The 19,104-nt window shown below is 35.6% G+C and overlaps 1 protein-coding gene across 1 annotated transcript in view; it reads right to left on the reverse strand.

The window, feature by feature from the left end:
* trbd (ubiquitin thioesterase trabid) overlaps positions 1-18,748 on the reverse strand; it is a 203,313-nt gene extending 184,565 nt beyond the window's left edge. The window contains exon 1 of the mRNA XM_090385535.1: positions 18,580-18,748. The gene's annotated coding sequence lies outside the window, so the exon portion shown is untranslated. The remainder of the gene's footprint in view (positions 1-18,579) is intronic.
* Between the last annotated feature and the right edge of the window lie 356 nt (positions 18,749-19,104).

Consider the following 19,104-nt stretch of genomic DNA (forward strand, 5'->3'; position numbering starts at 1 on the left):
AAATTGTGAAATTAAAAATAAGGATGGCATCTGGGGTGGATGGGAAGTATGCAAACCCTTGGCCATACTTATGAGAGCATCCCCGGATTCAAGGTCTCTGTGGACTGGAAATGTGCAAATGTATCCTGAAGTCACTAGGGAGATCAGAGGATGACATAAGTAATTACAAACTTGTTAGTTTAACTTCTGTTCCAGGGAAAATAATGGAGCCACTGGTTAAAGAGGTAATACAGGATTATCTAGAGAAGACTCCAGGTATATTTTCTACACAACATGAGTTTGTTAAGATGAAACCTTGTCTGGTCAATTTGATTGGATACTTCAATGTGGTCACAAAGGAACTGGATGTAAAAAATAATTTTGATATCATATACTTGAATTTCAGGAAAGCTTTTGATGATATTGCACATAAAAGACTCCTCCACAAATTGGAGGAGTGTGGCATTAAGGGCAAATAGCTGCTGTTTGCTTGTTTGTAGGCTTTACGGCACAAGGGTAGCAAAGCCATAATGCACCTAACTACGGTGAGTAGCTGCTATGGATTAAAGGGATGGTTGAGTGGGAGAAGGCAGAGAGTGATAATCAATGGACATTGCTCTTTGTGGACTAATGTTATTAGTAGAGTCCCCTATGGTTTGGCATTGGGCCCATGGTTGTTTTCCATATTTATCAATTATATTCATGAAGACATATTAGGCTTAATGTCCAAGTTTGCAGATGATACAAAGGTTGTCAGGGTGGTTAATGACAGTATGCTACTGCAACAAGATCTAGAAAAGCTAGGCAAATGGACTGAGAAATGGCAATTGAAGTATAACATTGATAAATGCAAAGTACTGCATATGGGTAGCAATAACCCCAGAATAACATACCAACTGTGTGGTACTACACTCAGGGTAGTATAGACTTGAACTGGAGACTTGAACACCTCAATCAGATCACCTGCAAGGTGATCTGATTGACGGCTTTGAATGGATTGAGCAAGCTGAATGCTGATGGGATTCTTTCTCTTGCTCAGACGACACACATCAATGGTACAAATTCAAACTGAAGGAGGACCGTTGCATAAGAGTTGCACAGAAGTTTGCCTTTAGCCAGTGGGTGGTTGATTGCTGGAACAACCTTCCATCTGTTGTGGAGTTGATAGCTTGAATAAATTCAAGGAAGAACTAGACAAACTATTGGAGTGAATGAATAGGCGAAATGGGAGGTGTATCTTTTTTTTTTTCTTTCTGACTGATATAAGCCTATGACAGATATAAGCTTGCTTTCTTACATCATTTGCCACTGCTAATGCTATTATCTCTCGCCTCTTGTATAAATCAATTTCTCCTGCTGTACAAGTCTATGTGAGGTTACGACCCATATGTAAAACCTTGCATTTTGCATCATTAAAACATAATTTCCGCTTTTCTGACTATCTTTGAAACCTACTGAAATTGTCCTGAAGGGGTGTTGCTTGGCACTGGCCACTCTCCCAATTTTGATATCATATACAAACTGAATATCATACTCTGCATCCTTTCTTACTTGTCACTTAAGAAAATAAGAAACAATGAATTCCCAGCAGTGATTTCCTGAAGGACCCCTCTTCTAGCACCAGCCCCAATCTGAACAGCAAGCACTAATCATAACTGCCTGCTTCCTGGCAGTTCGGTTTGCATGATACATTGCAGGCTGCCACTCATTTTGAAATGTCTAGGTTTGATTTCCATCAATAACTGGAGGAAATTCTAGAGTTCCCTTCATTAAAGGGTACAGTTCGTCATACTCAGGTGGATAGAACAGGGTTTTCTCCATGAATTCTTCCACATTTTTCGGCCAGCAAAGTCTGAGAACTGGCTAAAAAATGTTTTTTGGTCTCAGGCTTCCCTGCACCATATGGCTAATAATAATAATAATAACAAGATTAATTTTTGTACTACAGTCATGCCTTAATGAATAGCAATATGGTTTTTAACACAGACCATTCCCACACACTGTCCTCCCTAAAGTGTGTGGAAAAGGTCTAGGTTCAAATCCTATTCCTTATTCTGCACCCGTTATTCTTTACAATATTTATTAACTGTATTGATGAAAACATAGCTTAATGTCTGAGACTGCTGATGATACAAAGATTAACTTTGTATTTAAAGACAGTAATCAATGTTTGTGAGTGTTCAAGTTATTATCGGTGTTACTTTAAAAAAAAAAAACATAGACAAATTAGGCAGATGGACTGATGCAGTAACTAAGGTTTAACATATGGCTAGCATAATAACATACCAATGAGGTGGTAGAATGAAAGAGATTTGGGAGTAATTATAAAGTCTGACATGAAGTTCTCTGAGCAGCATAGACAGGCTGCTAAGATAGCAGCCTGTCTATGATGCAAGAAAGCAAGCTCATATAGCATCGACCAAAAAAAAAAAAAACAAGAATTCACCCACCTGTGGCCTCCAAGAATTTATCTAGTTCTCCCTTGCATTTATTCAACCCATTCATTTCCACAATAACAGATGGAAGCCTGTTCCAACAATCACCCACCAGCTGAAGGCAATTTTTCGCATATCTATCCTGCAACCATTCTTCCTCAACTTGAATTTATGCCCCCTCACGTGTGTAGTTTCAAGCAAGTGGAAGAATACCATTAATTTCAGCTTACTCAATTCAAGCTGTATAAAACACCATTTGGTGTTTTATACAGCTCGATCAGAACTTTCCAAAGGTGCCTACTCCCAAGAGACATTGCAAGTTACAGAACTGAAGCCTTTCTAGGTAAAAGCACCCTTTTGTTCCCTTCACCAATCGGATTGCCTATCTCTGCAACCGTTCCAACAAATCTACATCCTTTTAAAGTGAATTCTCCTAACTTGTATACTAGGACTCAAGTTGCAGCCTAACCGTATCCTTACAAACAGATAATCACCTCCTTATTCCTGCTAGCAAAATTTCTGTATAAGAAACTTTGCTCCTTATTCCTGCAGTCAAAGTTTCTGACTGCACAATTACCCAAAGGTTTTTTTCCTTCTCCACTACCCTGAGTGTAGTACCACCAGTTGATAAGTTAATCTGGGGTCACTGCTACTCATGTGCAATACCCTGCATTTGTCAATGTTAAACTTCAGTTGCATTTCTCAGCCCATCAACTCAATATTCTTAGATCTTGTTGAAGTAGCTCATCCTAATGATTGTCATTAGCCACCCTGCCAACCTTTGTATCACTTGCAAAGTTAGACCTTAAGCCTGATATAACTTTATCAATATCATTGATAAATACTAAAAACAAAAATAGACTCAGCACTGAACATTGAGGAACTCCATCATCAATGCTAGAATCATATTTCAATGGATATCATGGCCCAGACTGGAGCAGCAGGCATAAAATAGCGGGAGTGCTATGGCTCAGGGGAGAACCTAAGGGTGATACATCAATGCATCACAGCTGTGTGTGTGTGTGTGTGTGTGTGTGTGTGTGTGTACACACACAGGTAGATGCCCTCCAAGGAATTAAATGGGGGACAATTAAACTCTCAGCTGCCCAACTCAATGAGAGAGTTCACTCATGTGCATCACACAACACAGCAGCAATCTTCAAGGCAGAATTCGATGATCCCACAGTAGCTAGTTATTGTTGTTGACTCAGGGAAACGGGAAATATGTTGTGCAAGGATAGGTGGAACAGGACCAGGATATGTCTGCCAGGGGCAAAAGCAGATGACATTGAACAGCAGATATCATCTTTTAAGGGCACAAAAGGCGATATTGTTTACATGTTGGCAGTAATGGTATTACAAGTACGATATTTGAGATCTTACTGGAATTGGAGAGTAAAATGTGTACAGAAAGGATTGACAGGATAGGAAGGGAGGAGGGGTTATGCTGCTAATTACAAAAAAAAATCTAAGGAAGTGCATCCAGTTGATATAGATGGGCAGTGCAATGTTGAGTCAGTTTGGTGTGACATAAGCAGTGGGAAAGCAAAAATGAAAGTAGGAAGGGTTATAGGCTTAATGCCTCTAATGAGTACAACAAACAATTGTACAGAGAAATAGAATGCGCCAGTAAATCAGATTGTATTATAATGGATGATTTTAACTTCCCAATATCTGTCTGGAACTTGTGGGTTGGTCACTCACACACTAGCAAAACTTTTGTGGATTTATTGAATGACTGTTTTCTGCAGCTGCATATTCAAGAGGCAACCAGAGAGGGTAATACCCTTGATCTGGTTATCAGCAGTGATTATTCATGCATTATGAATCTGCAGATAAAGAAACCACTAGGTGGCAGTGATCACAGTGTATTGATGTGGAATTTACTTAAAGATATAATTACCATCAAGGGTAAGGGGAATTGTTTTTACTTTCGTAAAGGTGCCTACAGTGGCCTCAGACAGTTTTTAAATTCTGTACAGTGGGACCAACTGATGATGTTACCAACAGCAAATTCTAAATGGGAAGCATTCAAGGAATTAATCATGGAAGCCACTCTGCTTTTCAGATTAAGAAGCACTGTTCAATGTTTAGTCCTAAATGGATATCAGATGAACTAATCAGACTCATGGCAGAGAAGAAAAATGCATGGGATGCATATAAATTATCAGGCGACACAGAGGCCTATGACAGATATACGCTAGTCCTTAATCAAGTCACAAAGGAAATTAGGCAAGCGAAAAGAAGAAATAGAAGAAATGTAGGATAGTAGTAAGTTTGCTTTATCTTTAGCTCAGGAGACAGAACCATTATATTTTAATACAGGTGCGGTTACAGATGGGCAAAAGTTGTGGCCAATAACTTTGGAAAGAGACCAGAATGCTTGACTATCATTTGGACAAGAAGGAAGTTTTGTACTCACAGCCTGTCCAAAATCTAGCATGGACTAATTAATAATTGCTTTACAATTGCTGCGAGCCTTAGTGTAGGCAGAAAATAAACCTGGAGATATTGATGCAAGCCAATTGCAATATGCAGAATTCTTATCTTAAATAGCCTTAGCAAATTCGTTGGAAAACCAAAGTTTAGATAAAGGACAAAATTTTAAAATGGAGTGTGGAATAAAGAATATCATCCCTACAAGAATAATTTCACTCACACGATCTGAGCATCCATTGATCAGAAGATTTAAAACAGCAATCCAACCAAGAAAAAGAATAGTAATCTCACAGATCATCCATTTCACATTCTTGTAATACCAAACAACACAGGGAGAGGATGCCCACAAGAGAAAGGCCAAATGCAGAACGAACAGACTATCAACCAAGTTGCAATCTGAGATGCCTATAAAATATTTAAGAGCAAAGGCTTCATGCTACGAGGTAGAATGACTAACACATATAGGTTAGTGCAAAAGCCTCGTTTTAACAGAGCCATCTACCAAAGTAGTTAAATTAATTAATTAAATTGGCAGCGTTTTGGTTATATCTCATATTGTGAATGCCTTCACAACAAGTTGCCGTGGTATTGTACTACCTCGAATAATAAAGCTTCTCCGCTGGTGAAGTGTTACTTCACCAGCGGAGAAGACTACTGTTACTTATTCTCATCAGATACCACCACCCAGACGGCACTGTTTCAAAGCTTGTTGGCTTCTCCTCAGTGGGTGGACAGTTACCCACATGTTGCAATAGTGACAACCCAGTTATGAAGTGTAATGAGAGATACTAAAGTAGTTAATTAATTAAATTGGCATCGTTTTGATTATATCTCATCTTGTGAATGCCTTCACAACGAGTTGTCGTGGTATTGTACTTGCTGTGGTATCATTGTGAAGGCATTCACAATGAGATATAACCAAAACGATGTCAATTTAATTAATTAATTTAACTGCTTTGGTAGATGGCTACATTAAAATGATGCTTTTGCACTAATCTATATGTTAATCTGAGCTGCTTAAACTACTCACGTTAATTGCGTATTTTGAAAGGCTGTTCATGATAGAAAGATCAAGAGCGCTGGGTATGTTCAGAATTTTCACTTATTCTGGTATGTGAATGATATACAAAATTCTTATCTTGAATAACCTTAGCACATTCATTGGAAAACGAAGCTTTAGATAAAGAACAAAATTTTAAAATGGCGTGTGGAATACAAGATTTCATTCCAACAAGAATAATTTCACGACACAATCTGAGCAACCATTGAGATCAGAAGATTTAAAACAATAATCCAACCAAGAAAAAGAATAGAAATCTCGTACACTAAATCAAGAGTTAGGATTCAATTTGAAAGTGTCTCTCATTCAGCCAAGACACGATAGAAGGAGGTACACGTTGAGAGCATTGTCAATCAATTCAGAGAGAATGTGTAAGACTCATGGGATAGATTTTTTCTCACAATGGACTGCTTGTTAACAGCAGAGGCTGTTTTTACAGGGATGGGATACACTTAAACAGAAGGGGGTGCAAAAATATTTCCTGATGCTATTGGGGCAGTGATAGATGGTTTGGAAAGCTATTAGCTGGGAGGAAACACAGACTAATAGATTAACTAAAGCCACAAACAGAGACAAAAATGATCCTTGCACTGATTCTATTGGAAAATGCAGCAGCCTGGAAAGCAAGGCATCAGGGATCCAGTGAAAACATGGGCTGTGTAAGGGGAACTAAGAGTAAGAACATGTGTAATGCATCTTTCACCAATAATGGAGTCACTGCATTGCACGATCATCTAGACAAGACTGCAGAAATAATTCAGACACAGCATGGGTTTGTTAAGGGAAAGTCTTATCTGACAAATTTGATTGGATACTATGAAGTAGTTACAGAGGAACTGGATGCAAAAAATAATTTTGATATTATATACTTGGATTTTAGGAAAGCTTCTGACACTGTTGTGCATGGAAGACTACTATACAAATTGGAGCAGAATGGTATTAAGGGTGAGTTGCTACAATAGATAAAAGGGTGGTTGAGTGGAAGAAGACAGAGGGTGGTAATCAATGGATGCTGCTTTTTTGTAGACTAATGTTATTAGTGGAGTCCCACAGGGTTTGGTGTTGGGCTCACTGTTGTTTAGTTTATTTATCAACGATATTGATGAAGGTATATCAGGCTTAGTGTCGAAGTTTGCAGATGATACAAAGGTTTGTTTGTGTGCTACTGCAAAGGTTTGGCAGTGTGCTACTGCAACAGGATCTAGAAAATTTGGGCAGATGGGTTGAGAAGTGGCAACTGAAGTTTAACATTGACAAATGCAAAGTACTGCATATGGGTAGAAATAACGCCAGATGAACGTACCAACTGTGACATAATACACTTATTTAGCATTAACAAAGGCACATGATGCAAGAAAGCAAGCTTATATAGCATCAGCCAAAGAAAAACACACACACACACACCCTTCTCGTTTCTCCCATCCACTTGCTCCAAATGTTTGTCTAGTTCTGCTTTGAATCTATTTAAGCTATCAACTTCTACAACGACAGATGGAAGTTTATTCCAGCAATCAACCACCCACTGGCTAAAGGAAACTTCCGCACATCAATCCTACAACTGTCTTTCCTCAATTTGAATTTATGCCTTCTCAGGCGATTATTCTGAGCAAGAGGAAGAATCCAGTCAGAACTGAGCATGCTGAAACCATTCAAGGCTTTATACGCCTCAATCAGATCACCTCGCAGGTACCTAGTCTCCAGACACTTAAGCCTCTCTTCATAAGAGCAACCCTTTGTTCCATTCACTAATCTTGTTGCCCTTCTCTGTACTCGTTCGAACAACTCTACATCCTTCTTAAAATGAGGCCTCCAGACCTGTATACAGTACTCAAGGTGTGGCCTGACCATTGCCTTATACAAGGGGATAATCACCTCCTTATCCCTGCTAGAAAAATTCCTGTATATCACTGACAAAATCCATGAGCTACTCTTGCAGACCGTCTGCACTGCTCAGAAAACTTCATATCTGCCTGCACAATTACCCCCAGGTCCTTTTCATTTTCTACCACTGTCAGTGTAGTACAACACAGTTGATACATTACTCTGGGGTTACTGCTTCTCATATGCAGTACTTTACATTTGTCAATGTTAAACATCAGTTGCCACCTCAGCCCACCTGCTCAACTTTTCTAGATCCTGTTGCAGCAGCGTACTGTCATTAACAACTTCATATCATCTGCAAAGTTGGACATTAAGCCTAATACACCATCATCAATATCATTAATAAATGCAGAAAACAACAATGGACCCAACACCGAACCCTGGGGAACTCCACTAATAACATTAGTCTACAAAGAGCAGTGTCCATTGATTACCACTCTGTCTTCTCCCCCTCAACCATCCCTTTATCCATAGCAGCAATTTGTGCAGTAGTCTTCCATGTGCAACAATATCTTAGGGTAGTAGAAAATGAAAAAGACCTGGGAGTAATTGTGCAGTTATGAAGTTTTCTGAGCAATGCAAACAGGCTACAAGAGCAAGTCATGGGGTTTTGTCAATGATATACAGGAATTTTGCTATCAGGGAAAAAGGAAGTCATTATCCCTTTGTATAAAGCAATGGTAAGGCCACGCTTTGAGTACTGCATACAGGTCTGGAGGCCGCAATTTAGGATGTAAATTTTCTTGAGCATGTACAGAGAAGGGCAACAAAATTGGTGAGGGGAATGAAGGTATCATCTTACCAAGAGAGGCTTAAGTTCTACAAATTGTAGCAACTGGAGACTAGCACATGCAAGGTGATCTGATTTAAGTGTATAAGGCCTTGAATGGGTTGAGCATGCTGAATTCTAATGGGATTCTTCCACTTGCTCAGATTACGAACCTAAGGAGGCATAAATTCAAATTGAGGAATGACAGTTGTAAAATAGATGTGCAGAAATTTGCCTTTAGCCAGCGAGTGGTTAATTGCTGGAACAAACTTCCATCTGTCGTCGTGAAAGTTGATAGCTTAAATAAATTCAAGGAGGAACTCTAGTTCCTCCTTGAATTTAAAAAAAATCACAACCATTCCCTCTAAAAGTATGTCTACATACTTTTAGAGGGAATGGTTGTGATTTTTTTTATTTATTTATTTTTTTGGATGATGCTACATAAGCTCATACGCTTGCTTTCTTGCATCACATGCTTCTATTACTATTAACATTAATGTTAAGAAATACATTAAGGATCTACAATAATATATTCATTAATACTAGGATATACATTAATGCTAGGAAAATTGTAAATAAATTTGATGAATCTGAAGTGCCCGTAAAGACATCACAGGTAGATATTGTTCGGATAGTGGAAACATAGTGTCACTCAGAGTTAAGCGATGCTGAATTTGAATTTGGGGAATACAATGTATACAAGAAGTACAGGAGGGGTTATACTCTTAGTTAAGAATCATATTAAATCAAAGGCAGTGGCTCTAGTCAACATGGGTGACCAGTGTAATGTTTTGTCAGTTTAGTGTGACATTAGCATTGGAAAAACAAAAATCAGAATAGGGTGTGCTACAAGCCTAATGACAGCAATGAATATATCAAATAGATATACAAAGAAACAGAGTGTGCCAGTAAATTAGAATGTCTTTTAATGGGGGGGGGGGGATTTTCTTTACAGATATTGACTAGAATTTATGGCTTTGTCACTCACAAATTTGCAAGACTTTTGTGGATTTACTGGATGACTGTTTTCCATTGCAGCATGTTAGAGAGGCATCAACAAGAAAGCAGTAATTTTTATTTGGTTATCAGCGATTCTTCATGCATTAAAAATATGCACATAAAAGACCAACTGGGTGCAAAGGCAAAGCTTTTGCTGTCATAATGGTGACTACAGTGGACTTGGAAAGTTTAAAATTCTATGCAGTTGGAGCAACTGATGATGTTACCAACAACAAATTCCAAATGGGAAGCATTCAATGAAATAATCATACAAGCATACAGGCTTTTCATACCAATTAAGAAATACTGTTGAAGACCTAAATGGATGTCAGATGAACTCATCAGACATTTAGCATAGAATAAAATGCACAGGATACATATATATATTATCTGGTGATACAAAAGCCTATGGTAGATATAAAGTAGTCTGTAATTAAGTCACAAAGGAGGTTAGGCAAGCTAGGGCAGATTACAAGAAGTCTCTTTTAAAGAACAGCAGCAAAGACTTCCATGCTTATGTGAACAGTAGAAGAAAGGGGTTGAATCATATTGGGCCACTTAAAGTCAATGGGTTAACTGTTGAAGACCCTGTTCAGGTTGCTGAAAAACTGAATAGGTATATTGTATCTACATTCACACATGAGAAATTCTTTAGGAAAGCCAATGCCAGAAGTTTATCAAACTTTAATAGGGAGTTAAAGATTCTGTGATAACTGAAAGGAAGGTGGAAGAGAAATTGAAGCTAAACAAAAAAAGGCATCTGGGGTGGATGGAATCTATTCAATTATATTAAGGCAGGCAGGAAAGGAGGTAAGTAAGCCCCCAGTAATTATTATGAGAATAGGGTGTGCTACTGAAGTACCTGAAGACCATCACTTATGGGGAGATCTGATGGGGTATTTAAGATCAAGCTTGATGGCCTCTTACTAAGACTACACACAAGGGGGCATAAATTCAAATTGAGGAAAGTTGCTTGCAGGATAGATCTGTGGAAGTTTGCTTTCAGTCAATGTGTGGTTGATTGCTGGAACAAAATTCCATTTATTGTTGTGGAAGTGGTAGTTTGAATTAATTCAAAGAACTAAACAAATTCTCAAAGGGAATGGATGGATGAGGTGGGTAATTTCTTTTTCTGGCTGATGCTCTAAGCTTGCTTTCTTGTATAATTTGCCACTACTAATACTAAATTTAACCTAACTGCTCAGAACATGTCGCAATTTACTACACAATAATGAGTGCCACCTACAGTAATTAACAACTCTTTATGATTTAAGGCTAATAGCTGTTGTCAGTCTTAAGGAAAATGAAATTTTAAACACAAATATAATTTATATGATTCATACTGTCATATCAGTCCATCTTTTAATACAAAATAATAAATTTCTTAAAATATCTATAAGAATTGGGGTAAAAAGTGGATTAAAAGAAGGTCTTACTTTACTCAGAGGAAAATATATATATAAATGGGTATTCAATGTAACCCCTTAAAGCTAATGTTTAAAGAGTTACATATGAAAAGAGGTATACAGTTGATGAAATGGTTTCAGTGAATGCAGGATTAATAAATCAGATATAACAAATGCACATAAAAGTGCAAAGCAGCATTAAAGGATGCAAGAGTATATAAAAGTTATATTAACATATTGAATTAAGTATGCATAAATGGATGTGAAAGTTACACAAAGTGCCAGTAACTAGAAGGGTGAGGAAAGTAGAAAAAGAAATGTAGTAGGATTTATGAAAGGGGAAAGAATGTTAATATCCTAGAGGTTATGATGAATTAAGAAAATTATGGGCTGAATTGCCAAGCCAATATAAAATGGGGGAACTGTAAAGTAAAATTAATACATCAAAATACTAATAAAATGCAAAGAAAATTAAAATAAAATGGTGTAGCTGTCATTAGATATGGGAGGAAACATTTTTAGTAAATGATCTAATATAGGTAATGCAAAAATGCTTGATCTGATGTCAGCTGAAATAAATATTGATACATGATCAGGTATTTCATCAGGGGACTACACCTGACCATGTATCAGGAACTGCATTTCTATACTTGTCCACAGTAGTAGTAGAAGAAAGGTGAAAAGCCAAAAAAAAGCAACGAAAATGAAATTAGCACTTTCTAATACAGTATGGACAAGGTAGTCCCCCCAATGCACTGTAATTTATATAGGCAAAAATAATTTAGGTAAAAATAAGTACTGAGTTGGGATAAAAATGGTTAATATCAAATATGTTTAATATAAATATGTAGTGTAGGATTTAATTCTGTATAGATAGGAAATCAATGCATTTTAAAAAATAGATTCAGAACAAGCAAATGGTAAAAGGGAGAGGTATTAAATTGAGGATGGAGAAGGGAAAAAGGAGTATTTTAAATAAAGATAAAAAATAGCAATAGAAGTAGGAACGTTCGTGTCACTATTGCTATTTTTCGTCTTTATTTATTTAAAATACTCCTTTTTCCCTTCCCCATCCTCAATTTAATACCTCACCCTTATACAATTTGCTTGTTCCAAATCTATTTTTTAAAATATATTGATTTCCTATCTATACAAAATTAAATCCTACACTACATTTATATTAAACATATTTGATATTAACCATTTTTATTCCAACTCAATACCTATTTTTACCTACATAAATTACACTGCGTTGGGACTACCTTGTCCATACTGTATTAGAAAGTGCTAATTTCATTTTCGTTGCTTTTTTGGCCTTTCACTTTTCTTCTACTATGGACAAGTATAGAAATGCAGTTCCTGATACATGGTCAGGTGTAGTCCCCTGATGAAATACCTGATCATGTATCAATATTTATTTCAGCTGACATCAGATCAAGCATTTTTGCATTACCTATATTAGATCATTTACTAAAAATGTTTCCTCCCATATCTAATGACAGCTACACCATTTTATTTTAATTTTCTTTGCATTTTATTAGTATTTTGATGTATTAATTTTACTTTACAGTTCCCCCATTTTATATTGGCTTGGCAATTCAGCCCATAATTTTCTTAATTCATCATAACCTCTAGGATATTAACATTCTTTCCCCTTTCATAAATCCTACTACATTTCTTTTTCTACTTTCCTCACCCTTCTAGTTACTGGCACTTTGTGTAACTTTCACATCCATTTATGCATTCTTAATTCAATATATTAATATAACTTATTAGTAAAATAATAAGAGGAGTTACCTCAATATAGTGCGTAGAACACTTCCGTATGATACCCCTCCAGAAATTAAAATGGAAAAAACGAAAAAAATCGACAACTTACCGGTACATTAGAGTAAAATATAAATAATTAAATAATCAATTTAACACAATACAAATCAATTTAAAACAATTAAAAATAAAATTAACGCAATTAAAAGAATCTAACGAAAATATTCAAAAAGATTTTACTAATATTATTATCAACGTAGAACATATTGAGTAGTACAGCTCTGATTCATACTATCTAATATAACTTATATATATATATATTACTGTTTAAATATATTGTTTAAAGGTGTTATATTAGTCAGGCTCTTCAATGACATATTAGTCACTGCTCTTCTTTTCACAAGGCTATGCTGTGTTTCACTTATTTCCATCCCTGTCCTGAATATCCTGTATGATGCCCTTAATCAAAACCAAAGTGCAGTGGCACAATTTGAACTAGCACTCCAAATTTCAGGGGAAGGGATGAAACCCTCTCAATTCCTTCCTATTGCTTTATTTTTTTGGGCCTCTAAAAATGTGGGCACCAGATAGCTCAGGATTATACCAAACTTTACCTCTGAGAACTCATTCCTTAATAGATTGAGGAATTATCCTCAATCTATTAAGGAATGAGTTCTCAGAAAAAAAAATATGGGAACTTAGCAGACGAGTTTTCTTGCTGGAAGGGAGGTTAAGAGGGTTTTAAGAGCTTTGTGGTGTGACTTCCTTTAAAGAATTTGAAATTTTGCAAAAAACATTTGACATAAATGATTTTAAATATATATATATATATTTTTTTTTTTTGTTATTTTTACTTAACTGTACAATATTAGAAAGAAATTGCAATCAAAAATCAAATCATTATTTTTATTTAAAACTCCTAGTTACTTTTCCTTATGTAATAATATCCTCTAAACATTATCTAACACTCAATTCAAATTAAACAATATCTGAATCTAAATTCCTCAGAATTTCAGCTACTGTAAGCTCAAAATTCTGACATCAGACAGCAGATGTGATTTTCTATTCCAATTTTCACAGCTATTTTTGTGCTGCCATCTATTTACACTGCCTACATTTACTTGGAAACAGATAAAAAATGACAGCACCTACTGGAAGCTCCCAAGCCAAATTAATATATAAATAAGCACATTATAATTATAACCATAAGACATACACCTAAAAAATGTAAATATATATATATACACTCTTCCTAGGGCAAGCTAAGGAATCCATAATCTTCCCTGGTATCACATGAAAGATTATGGAGCCCACATCTTGTATAATCGATGTAATAAAATAATGATTAAAAATTTACACTTCTATATTTATTTTAGAATTCTATTACAACACCAAAAAAAAAAAAAAAAACAAGGAAAAAAGGGGGAAAGTTTATGGAAATATAAATTCGTAAAATATAAGAAGATAAAATATTTCAGATTAAAGCTGAGAGAAATGCTGAGAGAGAGTCATTTAACGCTGAAAACACTATTTTAATAAATTTAATGTATTTAACTGTTAAATACATACAACTGTAGTAAAGAGTATTAATTGATTATTAATAATGCAGCAAATTTTTTATAATACGGGCAAACTCCCAAAATCCGGCGAATTTGGACCTGTTCTTTCTTGGATTATGCAATTTACCAAATTTCAGATAGTAATAGTAACAGTATCAGAAAATGTTACAGGAAAGCAGGCCTATACAGCATCAGTAAAAAAAAAAAAAAAACTCATTATCAACTGTCCATCCCTTCAAATAACACCAGATGGGAATTTGTTTCACTTGCAGGCTGTTGAAACAAACTTCCATTATTCAATAACAGGTAACCCTTGTATAACACGGTTCTTATGTTCCTATAAAATGTCGTGTTGTGTGAAACCGTGTTATACGAGACTAAAAAAAAAAGTACAAAAAGGGGATTACATTCTAAAAGCTAACAAAAATACACCATTCTAGATTTCGTATATCTTCTGTTCTCTTTAAAAAATCAGTAATCTGGGTTTGTTTGCTTTTGCTTGATAAATCTTTGTGAATTTCATCGTATGGAACTAAGCATTTTTGAAGCTCGCTTTTGAACTTGGGGCTCCTTTCATTCAAGAATCTGCATTCAAAAAATAAGATGCTAATTGCTTGGCTAACTTTATGCCTTTCCATATGCTTTTTAGTGTAAAATTTGAAAGTTTAGAATTTTCATCTGCGTTGTCTGAATTGATTTGATTTTACCTCCGATACCATTTGCACCAAATCCGCCGTGCTGTCCTCTTTTCTACCGGTAATTCTTGAACATCTTCAGTAATCATATCTTTTTTTATGCTTTTAGGAGCACCGGCAAATAAGGCCATGTTATTCTGTGTATATTGTCTATAAATTGCGTGTCCTGAGGTCGATTTTCTGTTTTGCTGGACGAAAAACCTGAGTTTCCAGGAGAAAAAAAACATTGCTGCTCCGAGCCCGACTAATTCAGACATGTCGTGAAAAAGACCTATAAAAATTCCTCCCTTCATCAATGGGATTCGAACTCAGGTCTTTTCCACCCGGTGTGTGGAGAAGGGCAATTCTATCAACTGTGCTTTCCGGGAGGCTTCAGTAGTCATATCATAAAAACCTTCCCCTCCTACCGACGTAGCAATTCTACTACGCACCAATTCCGTTTTCTACCGGTTCAACCATATTTCCTGAATGAACTAACTATGGCCATACATTTTTCCACATGCATTTAACATTGACAGTTTTACTTCTTTCAGCAATAAAGCTATGATTCTGATACAGTCCACAATTGAGAAATGTTTCCATGCCTCCATTACTTCAATAGATTCGGAATCAATATTTTTGCAAAATCCATTGTAACGATTTTCTGATGTAATGAGTTTTAAACGCAGATATAATACCTTTATCCAACAGCTGAATGAAAGAAGTTGTATTAACCCGGTACAACTGTGGTGGTAGGAACATAACTTCAACGTTTGGATAACTTAAATCTTTTGGATGGACTGGTATGCTATCCAATAGTAATAAAACTTTGAAATCTAGATTTTTCTATAAGTTCACTATCACAGAACATAACAAGGGAATTTTCCAACAAAATAAAATACAGGGATTTCTCAATAATTTTTTTTTTTTTTTTTTTTTTTTTTGACTGGTGAGTCAACAGTGGGGATTCAAAAAGAGTGGAAATGTTGAAAAATTACATCGAAAATAATAGCAGGGTTTCCCCGCACAAAAGCTCAAAAATACCGTGTTATGAGAGGTTTACAGAAATTCTCTAACCGAGCGAAACCGTGTTATATAAGTACCGTGTAGTGCGAGGATTGCTGCAATTTATCAACCGTGTTAGAGCAAAACTGTGTTGTAGAAGTACCGGGTTATACGGGGGTTGCCTGTACTTGCTAAATTTCAATTACCCACTGGCTGAAAGCATATTTCCACACATGCATTCTGCAACCAACCATCCTTTCTCAATTTGAATTTATATCACCTCGTGTGTAGTCTTGAGCAAGAGGAAGGATTCCATCAGCATTTACCTTATTAAATTCATTCAAAGCCTTAAACATCTCAATCAGATATCCTCCCTTAGTCACCAAACGTAGAACTGAAGCCTTTCCTGGTAAGATCACCCTTATGCTCCTCTCGCTAATCTCGTCGCCCTTCTCTACACCAATTCCAAGAGAACAACATCCTGCAAATGAGGCTTCAAGACCTGTATGAAGTACTCAAGATGTGGCTTAACCATTGCTTTATACAATGGGATAATCACCTCCTTATTCCTGACAAAACCCTCTCAACTGTCCTGACAGACTACCTACACTGCTCAGAGAACTTCATATCTGACTCCCAAGTATTTTTTATTTTCCACTACCCTTAGTACAGGACCACAGTTGGAACATTAATCTGGGATTACTGCTACCCACATGAAGTACCTTGTATTATAGTTGATTGATTAAACAGAAAAATAAAAAGGGGAATACTGCATTTCTATACTTTAAGTTAATGTACAAGTATACCCTACATTGAGACAGACAGCCTGGAAAAACCATACAACTGTCTACTTCCCATAATATGGCAGGACCTAAAACAACCCTAGGTCCTGCTCAGAACCTAGCCCAGGTTCTGTTGCATTAATTATATTTACTGCATTGTATCATTGCACAATACATCTACAGCCATTATATCATTTTTTATATCAATCATACAGTACCGGGCCTTGTAATATTTCCAACACATCAACTGTGACTCCAGTCTCCATCAATTTAAACAAACACATCACCACACCCTAAAACCGAGCATTCATATATTCTCGTTTTCATTGTCTCACATTTAAAAATATGCCCCTATCAAGAGAAAGGCAATGTAAAGTATATGGTAATGTATAATACTATAAAAAAAAAAAAGAATTCATTTCGCCTTTCAAAATATGCTGTGAATACTTGTTGAACCAATCCTAAAGGCTTCATACAATTAATCTGCACTGAAGTCTGACTCTCAAGGTTCTTTAAAAATGCAACCTTTCCCACAACGAAGACCTATTTCTATTTTGAACCTCTGCAATCCTCTGGGTCACATGCTTAGATAATATCTATGGTCAAGAAAATTAAAACAAATGGTTTAAAGTTGCTTCATCAATGTTGTTTACAAACACACCAACATAAAGTTCAGTCTTCAGTAAATAAGTTATATCAACCTAATGCTTTGTATATGAATAAGAACCAGACTCTCTTAGAGTAATCCATTGCTAATTATCAGTAACTTGCTTTCTTGTTCCCAAATAGTAGTAGTCAATCCCATAATCATCCAACAAAATTCACCATGCAGATGAATTGTGATAAAAAAAATTTTAAGGCTCTAATATGAAATCTACATTTCAGCTCCACTTGAAGCTAATAACAATCTGAATTAGTTTGCCAATTTGCCCATTTTCCTGAATAACAGATTTTGAACATTCAATTGTACACAAAAACATTTTCATATATTTTATAGATTTAGTTTCCATAGTCCTGTCTCATTTTTTATTTATTTCTTTTGAGCTGAAAATGGGATGCTGAAATGAAATAGGAAAAGTAGCCTATAAAAAGTAGAAATGACACCCAAAAAAGTAGCCAATATTTCAAAGTGGGTAACATTTTATTATAGCCCATTTGAATCCTTAAAGATCTGCATAAATGTTATATTAATCCAAATTTAAAATTAATTATCATTATTTATTGTCTGAGCAGAGCCACTGTCAAACCTGGCCGACATGTGAGATGGAGGGGGGAGGAGGATTAATGCAAACTTCAGATTTGTTTATTATGCAATTAAATCTCATTGGACAAGAATAATCCCCATGCACCAAAACTAATCTCTCAAATCATTTGATCTATAGAAGTTGGCTATTACAGGAGAAAAAGAAACTAACCATGCAGAACACAGCTTCGGTCCCAAAGTTTTGGAGCCGAAATGGTGCATATTGGGGGGGGGGGGTTCAAAATCACAACACGCAATCTAAAAACTTGACATCAAAATATATTAAAAGTATATACTTATACGTAGAGACATTAAAAATATATAATTATTAAGTAGAGACATTAAAAATATGTAATTATTAAGTAGAGACATTAAAAGTATATATTATACTTCATAATAGTTTTAAATGGCAATATTTGTTTTCAAATATTGCCATTTAAAACTATTATGATTTATTTGTTAATTAATTTCCAGCTTTGGATTACATATTATAACTAGCTTCATGATTTTTCTCCAAACTATAATCTGTTTGGCACTTGTCAGCTGGTTAGAGAAATCTCAATTTAATATGCTCTACTTACTTTAGACTGTTTTATTGAAAATGCTGACCTTATTAAACAATAATGAGTGACAAAATGGCAGTGAACAAAAAATTATGTATTTTACAACTATTCACCTAAAAGAAAACTCTTCACCCTAAGCTTCATTTAAATATAAACACACACACATAGATACGAACGTAAACACGAAGAACGTGATAATTAAAAAAATAATAAATAAATCAATTGCTAAATGCAGGCATCATCTGACTAAGAGTCGAAAAAAAAAAAAAAAAAAAAAAGAACAACTTAACGGACTTCAAAGAATGAAAAGGAAGTATTTTCTTTTTCCGTTTTTTCTCATTGAAGGTCAGCGGAGACTGAATTTTGCAATGCTATGTACAAAAATATGTACAGTTCTAAGAGACAGTAATAGAAACATACTTGTTGCGACAACAAATATTTAAATGCATGCGCTTTTTTATTAACATGGCGGATTTATATTTAAACGGTACAATTAAAAAAATAAACTGATATACTACATGAAATGTTTAATTTTATTGTTAC

Source organism: Mastigoproctus giganteus, chromosome 11, assembly GCF_048544385.1.
Source record: "Mastigoproctus giganteus isolate SK-2022 chromosome 11, ASM4854438v1, whole genome shotgun sequence".
NCBI classification, from domain to species: Eukaryota; Metazoa; Arthropoda; class Arachnida; order Uropygi; family Thelyphonidae; genus Mastigoproctus; species Mastigoproctus giganteus.